Raw genomic sequence first — 7949 nt, 5'->3', positions numbered from 1 at the left:
CAGAGCCTCACTCTGTCACTCAGGCTGGAGGGTAGTGGCACGATTAAGGCTCACTGCAGCCTCAACCTCCTGGGCTCAAGCAGTTCTTCTACCTCAGCCTCCCTAGTAGCTGGGACTATAGGCACATGCCATCATGCCCAGCTGATTTTTGATTTTCAGTAGAGATGGAGGTCTCACTATGTTGCCCAGGCTGATCTAAAACTCCTGGGTTCAAGTGATCCTCCCGTCTCAGCCTCCCAAAGTGTTGAGATTACAGGTGTGAAACACCATGCCCAGCTTTGCTGCCTAGTCTTTTCTTGCCCCTGAATGAAAACAGAGAAAGCCCCGAATTCCTGTCTTTATTGTGTCATTACCTCGATACATGCCTTTGCATAATTTAGTTAATCTGTACTAGTCATCCATAATTTTCTCACCTGTGTATGAAATACTATCTTTCCTATTAGCCTCTCTGAAAGAATTTTGGCTTGGCCATGAAAACATACAGTGACAATGGCAACGTTCAAGAGATAATGGTGTTTTGCTTTATTTTATTTGGCTTAAATAAAAATTCTCAGAAGTATCACATATATGTCTATAGTTGCAAAAGTGCAACATAGCTTTATAGTCTTTGAATAGCACTATTCTAAAAGGCCTCATGATTTTGGAACTTATAGCTAAATAATATATTTGATCATCCTGAAACATCTATTGCACAAAAATGAAAGGAAAACAGGATTACCACAGTAAAAAACTACCGTTTTCAAAAGAGAAGAAAGAACGCTTGCTTCAACAGCACATATACTAAAATTGGAACCACACAGAGATGATTAGCATGGTCCCTCTGCGTGGATTACGTACACATTCGTGAAGCATTCCAGCATTCCATATTAAAAAAAAGAGAAAGGTTTGAGGCGGCCATTAGAATAGAGTTCCCCTCTTTTTTAGGCTCCGGGTGTTTTTTGTTTTTTTTTTTTAAAGGGAGTTTCGCTCTTGCTGCCCAGACTGGAATGCAATGGCGCGATCTCGGCTCACTGCAACCTCCACCTCCCAGGTTCAAGTGATTCTCCTGCCTCAGCCTCCTCCCGAGTAGCTAGAATTACAGGCATGCACTACCACGCCCAGCTAATTTTGTATTTTCAGTAGAGAAGGGGTTTCTCCATGTTGGTCAGCCTGGTCTTGAACTCCCGACCTCAGGTGATCCACCGACTTCAGCCTCCCAAAGTGCTGGGATTACAGGAGTGAGCCATTGCGCCTGACCAGGCTTAGGGTTTCTAAAGCAATACAACTTATGTATAATGTTAGTACTTTTTTGTTTTCTATTCACATTCCCCAAGCTTATAACCAAAACCAGAATTATTTTTATCTTGTTTTTTAAAACAAACTTTGGTGCTTGGACCATCCACTACATTGTAGCTTGTTGACTTCTATCATGGCCCTATCCGAAGTGGAGAGGCAGAGTGAGACAGTTGCTTCTTTTCTGGCTACATTCTTTTGACTGGTTCTTTGTAATGAGAACAATTGTCCTCTTTGTCATCCAGGGCATGAATAACAGGAAGTAACTGGGAGTGATCTGTGGATATCAGTATCCTGGCCTCCTTAGCGTTCACTTTATTTTTGGGTATAGAATTTTGACATTCTAATCCCGGAAAGCCAGAACTGATTCTTGGCCATCTTGGATTATTAACCATAGGCAAAACTGTGTTTTTTATATTTTCTGTTTTTGGATTAGCTAGGTTCAAACAAAGTGTGGCTCACGTCCAGCCTTGTTATTGTTTAATACATGAAGGGTCCTAATATAAAATCGGCAGCAATCTAGCCAGGCATTTTTCTACCAAAAACCAGTAATTGCTAATCATTCCTAACTGGGGAGTGGGGAACTTCTCACTACCTTATACCTCACCTCAATTAGCCGATTCCACGTTTTAGGGGCTGTAATTATTTATTTATTTATTTGAGACGGAGTCTCGCTCTGTTGCCCAGGCTGGAGTGCAGTGGTGCGATCTTAGCTCACTGCAACCTCCACCTCCTGGGTTCAAGCGATTCTCCTGCCTCAGCCTCCAGAGTAGCTGGGACTACAGGTGTGTGCCACCATGCCTGGCTAATTTTTTGTATTTTTAGTAGAAACAGGGTTTCACCAAGTTAGCCAGGATGGTCTCAATGTACTGACCTCGTGATCCACCTGCCTCGGCCTCCCGAAGTGCTGGGATTACAGGCATGAGCCACTGTGCTTGGCCTCATTATTATTATTATTATTATTGTGTGTGTGTGTGTGTGTGTGTGACGGTGTCTTACTCTGTTACCCAGGCTGGAGTACAGTACTGCAATCGCAGCTTACTGCAGCCTCCGCCTCCTGGGTTCGAGTGATTCTTGTGCCTCAGCCTCCTGAATAGCTGAGACAACAGAGTACGCCACCACACCTGGCTAATTTTTGTTGTTTTCTTTTTGACACAGAGTCTTGCTCTGTCGCCCAGGCTGGAGTGCAATGGCGTGGTCTCAACTCACTGCAGCCTCCACTTTCCGGGTTCATGCCATTCTCCTGCCTCAGCCTCCCAGGTAGCTGGGACTACAGGCATGTGCCACCATGCCCAACTACATTTTTTTGTATTTTTAGTAGAGATGGGGTTTCACGATGCTGGCCAGGCTGGTCTTGAACTCTACTTCAAGTAATCTGCCCACCTCGGCCTCCCAAAGCGTTGGGATTACAGACATGAGCCACTGCGCCAGCTGTATTGTTTGTTTTTTAGTACAGACAGGGTTTCGCCGTGTTGGCCAGTCTAGTCTCGAACTCCTGACCTCAGGTGATCCACCCGCCTTGGTCTTCTAAAGTGTTGGGATTACAGGCGTGAGTCACCGCACCCAGTATGACCTCTTTAAAGGCTCTGTCTCCAAGTGCACTCACATTGGGGGTTTGTGCTTCAACATATGAATTTTGAGGGGGCACAATCTAGTCTGTAATAGCACTATTTCTGGATGCATTTGGATTCAGGACCTACGTGAAATCATTGAGACTCTGTCCAATCCTTATCATGTTAAATAGGCTTTCATGTGCTTGCCTTTCACAACTCTAAATTATATTCTTATTATTTAATAACTCCAATGCAAAGAAAACATCTTTTTCTCAATGATTCTAGCAAAATATTCCGCAGTTGCTCCTCCTTGGCCTGGGGAGGAACATGTGCGTATCTTTGGAATAATCATTAGATCCAGGGAAATGGGATATGTTGATTGTTCGTTCCTGGGTCATATGTCCACTCCTGGACATAGGATGGGGGTGAAGTGTTTCCTTTGAAACACAGGGACTCCGCCCGGCGCGGTGGCTCATGCCTGTAATCCCAGCACTTTGGGAGAACGAGGCGGGCGGATCACGAGGTCAGGAGATGGAGACCATCCTGGCTAACACGGTGAAACCCCGTCTCTACTAAAAAATACAAAAAATTAGTCGGGAGTGGTGGCGGGCGCCTGTAGTCCCAGCTACTCGGGAGGTTGAGGCAGGAGAATGGCATGAACCCGGGAGGTGGAGCTTGCAGTGAGCCGAGATTGCGCCACTGCACTCCAGCCTGGGTGACAGAGCAAGACTCCGTCTCAAAAAAAATAAATAAATAAATAAAAGAAACACAGGGACTCAGAATAGGGAAGAGGGCGTTTCTCCAAAGGAAAATCAAGGTGTTGCTATCAAGAGAATGAGGAACAGATGATGGCAGACAAAATGCAGTAAATACTACTTCGTGATGTCTACATTTTCTTCTAATGCCAATATATTATGCTTTAATCTTGAGTCACTGGGTATCTTGAAGGATACTGGTTCATTGTTTTATAGGACAGTGCTGGCATTGTTTATACAATTCAGCATTCTTTCCATCATCTCTGGAAGAGTAAAAGAAATATGTTATTAATTTTGAAGAATGAAGTGTATGGAAGTACATTTCTCTACTAAAAATGCTAAATTGGACCCCCAAAGAACTATGCACCAGCCATCATCTTAAGGAGTACAAAGTTGAACTTCACTGCAAAGGATTATTTTGAGAGGTTTGCTTTCTTTTCTTTTCTTTTTTCTTTCTTTGTTTTCTTTTTTTTTTTGAGATGGAGTCTCATTCTGTTGCCCAGGCTGGAGGGCAGTGGCGCAATCTTGGCTCACTGCAAGCTCCACCTCCTGGGTTCACGCCATTCTCTTGCCTCAGCCTCCCAAGTAGCTGGGACTACAGGTGCCTGCCACCACGCCTGGCTATTTTTTTTTTTTTTGTATTTTTTAGTAGAGACGGGGATTCACCCTGTTAGCCAGGGTAGTCTCAATCTCCTGACCTCATGATCCGTCCGCCTTGGCCTCCCAAAGTGCTGGGATTACAGGCATGAGCCACCGCGCCCGGCTGGATAATGCATTGTTAATATATTGTTTACCTCTGGAAATTAAGCCTAGAGGCTAGACCGGGTGCAGTGACTCATGCCTTTCATCCCAGCATTTAGGGAGGCAGAGGCGGGAGGAAAGCTTGTGCCCAGGAGTTTGAGAGCTGCCTGGGCAATACAGCAAGACCCCGTTCTCCACAAAAAGGGGGGGGGGGGGAAAGAAAAAAAAGACTAGAGGTTAGGGTGCCTTGGAAAGTTGGAAGTACTATTTATTTATTTATTTATTTATTGAGACAGGGTCTCGCTGTGTCACCCAGGATGGAATGCAGTGGCATGATTTCAGCTCAGCTCACCCACCTCAGCCTCCTGAGTAGCTGGGACCACAGGCACACACCTCCACGCCCAACTAATTTTTTATTTGTAGAGGTGGGGTTTTGCCATGTGGCCCAGGCCAGTCTCCACCTCCTGGGCTCAAGCGATCTGCCTGCCTCAACCTCCCAAAGTGCTGGGTTTACTTATAGGCGTGAGCCACGTGCCCAGCTGAAGGTATCTTTTACATTATAAAATAAACTTTCCATTTAAGCATAGTTTATACTGACTAAAGTACATACATTTTAAGTATATAGAGCAATGATTTTATGAATTTTGACAAGGGGAACACATTCTGACCAAATCCCAAGTCAGGAAATAGAACATTAACAGAACCCCAAGCTCCCTTTGTGTTCCTGCCAATCACCACTTCCTCTTTCCCGAAAATAAACAACTATCCTGAATATTGACAGCATAGGTTAATTTGGCCTGTTTTGGAACTTAAAATGAACTTTATCCCTTGGACCTCACTTTTTCCACTCAACATTGTTTGTGAGAATCATCTATAATGTTGTGTATGCTCACATATTGCTGTATAGTTTTGCATTATAACCACATTTATATTTTCATTGTTTCCAGTTTTTAGTTTTTACAAACAATGCTCCTAGGAACAGTTTTTCATTATTTGACTTTATACATTATACTAAGATTTTTTTAAAACCACGAAGATGATTTAATTGAAAGAAAACCATCATTAATGAGGATTGCTCCATATCCTTAACAATTCTTAACCCTTTGACTACCCATTCTTCGTATTCTTTTCCAATTCCTTTCTCCCACTTCTCAAATGTATTTACAACTTTAAGATTGAGTCTTAATCTCTGTTGCTTTTTTTCTTTACATAAGTTCCTTTACAGAGTTATTGCTGTGAGGACTTTCATGTTGCTTCTATATAAATGACTTAAATCAGTGTCCCTTCCCCAACCCCACTCTCACACTCATTTATTAGTCAGTCCTTAAGCCCTTCATTTCATTTCAGTCACCTTTTCCTATTTATTACAGTAGTCTAGTACTAACCCTATGGCTTTATACCCAGCTTAACTGTAAAAGGCAAATACTTTTTTATATGAGGGTCCCTGTCCATATAAACAATTGGAGTCACTCAAAATCAGCAGTTCAATCTTGTGGGATCCTACAAAATAATACTGCTCTTACTAGGCATCTTTCTAGAAGTAGGCTGACTACAGCCACAGTGTAAGCATGGGTCCAGGAGCTCCTCTGGACATCTGGGAAACCACACTTGGGGGAGACAGTAGAAGAGGAACCACATGACAGGTAGCGTGTTGGAGAGTGCCCTGAAGGGATTAAATGGACATGAGGCCACTGTCACTTTGCCTGGTCTCAGGCAGTGGACAAGACTTGAAACTATGTGAGAAAGGCACTCCAAAGCATGGGGGTCAGGGAGAGGAGGCCCGGAGGTCCACAGTCTAGGAGAGGATTCTACTGCCTAAGGGCAGTCCGGTCTTCTTCTTATCTTCAGGGTAACATCTGGTCTTCTTTTTACCTTCAGGGTAAAGTCCAGTCTTCTGTAACATTTTAATTTCAGTTTAATTTCTCCACAATCTGGCATAACTCTCTAACATTTGTAGAGGAAGGACCTTGATTCAATAGTATGCTGGAACTAACTTTCATCGGCTTCCAAGAGGCAATCATGGACATTTCTTCCCAAGTCCATGTTTAGTGATGTCACAATGGTAGCTCAAAATTTGCCATGGTGGCTTATTGGCAAATGCTACAAATCATGTTTTTCTGGTTTAAGAGCCAGTTAAACATATAGCCATATATCACTGCATAGATTACTGTGGAAGGAATGTCTTCTTACTAGAGTGAGAGAGAGATGTTTTACTAAGGCCCCCAAGAAAAGGTTGTTCTTTCTTTTTTTTTTTTTTTTGTGACGGAGTCTCGCTCTGTTGCCCAGGCTGGAGTGCAGTGGCCGGATCTCAGCTCACTGCAAGCTCCGCCTCCTGGGTCCACGCCATTCTCCTGCCTCAGCCTCCCGAGTAGCTGGGACTACAGGCGCCCGCCATCTTGCCCGGCTATTTTTTTGTATTTTTTAGTAGAGATGGGGTTTCACCGGGTTAGCCAGGATGGTCTCGATCTCCTGACCTCGTGATCCACCTGTCTCGGCCTCCCAAAGTGCTGGGATTACAGGCTTGAGCCACTGCGCCCGGCCGAAAAGGTTGTTTTCAAAGTGTTCCCTGGTCAGAGAGTTTTTTGGAACTGAAGAATTTGAAGGGAAAGTAAGAAAATTTACCAGAAAAGGATGGAATTCTAGGAAGGTTTTATTTATTTACTTGAGACAGAGTCTTGCCCTGTCTCCCAGACTTGAGTGCAGTGGCATGGTCTCAGCTCACTGCAACTTGGCCTCCTGGGTTCAAGCGATTGTCCTGCCTCAGTCACCCAAGTAGCTGGGACTACAGGCGGGGGACACCATGCTGGGCTAATTTTTGTATTTTCAGTACAGATGGGGCTTTACCATGTTGGCCAGGCTGGTCTCAAATGCCTAGGCTCAAGTAATCTGCCTGCTTTGGCCTCCCAAAGTGCTGGAATTATAGGTGTGAGCCACAGTGCCTGACCAAGGAAGATTCCTTTATATAAACTTAACTAAGGCCTTTGTTATCAGGCAGACATGGAAAAGTTGGACATCTCTGTCATTATTTTTATAAATTTAGATGATTTTAATACCAAAGACTAATAAGGAAAAAACAAAATTAGATCCAAAATTTATATAAAAATATTAGTGAGTATAATCCAATAGTTAAAAATTGGTATTAATAATAAAGAATACCCAATTAGGGGCTGGGCACGGTGGCTCACACCTGCAATCCCAGCACTTTGGGAGGTTGAGGTGGGTGGATCATGAGGTCAAGAGATCAAGATCATCCTGGCCAACATGGTGAAACCCCATCTCTACTAAAATACAAAAAATTAGCTGGGCGTGGTGGCACACACCTGTAGTCCCAGCTACTCAGGAGGCTGAGGCAGGGGAATAGCTTGAACCCAGGAGGCAGAGGTTGCAGTGAGTCGAAATTGTGCCCCTGCAGTCCAGCCTGGCAACAGAGCAAGACCGCGTCTCAAAAAAAAAATAAAAATAAAAATAAAAATAAATACCCAATTAGGACTTCCTGTAGGAATTCAAGGATAGTTCAACATCAGGGAACCTCTCAGTATAATTAGTTATATTAGCAAGTTTTAAATAATCTTAGCAGATTTTGAAAAGATAATTGATAAATTTCAACACCCATTTCCAATAAAACTCT

At 43.6% G+C, this 7949-nt stretch overlaps 1 non-coding gene across 1 annotated transcript; it reads left to right on the top strand.

The window, feature by feature from the left end:
* Positions 1 to 760: 760 nt before the first annotated feature.
* Positions 761 to 863, top strand: LOC112635645. Its single transcript, XR_003121989.1, has one exon. It is a non-coding gene; the product is annotated as a U6 spliceosomal RNA (small nuclear RNA).
* The last annotated feature ends 7086 nt before the right edge of the window (positions 864 to 7949 follow it).

Source organism: Theropithecus gelada, chromosome 11, assembly GCF_003255815.1.
Source record: "Theropithecus gelada isolate Dixy chromosome 11, Tgel_1.0, whole genome shotgun sequence".
NCBI classification, from domain to species: Eukaryota; Metazoa; Chordata; class Mammalia; order Primates; family Cercopithecidae; genus Theropithecus; species Theropithecus gelada.
This window is presented reverse-complemented; position numbering and strand designations above follow the sequence as displayed.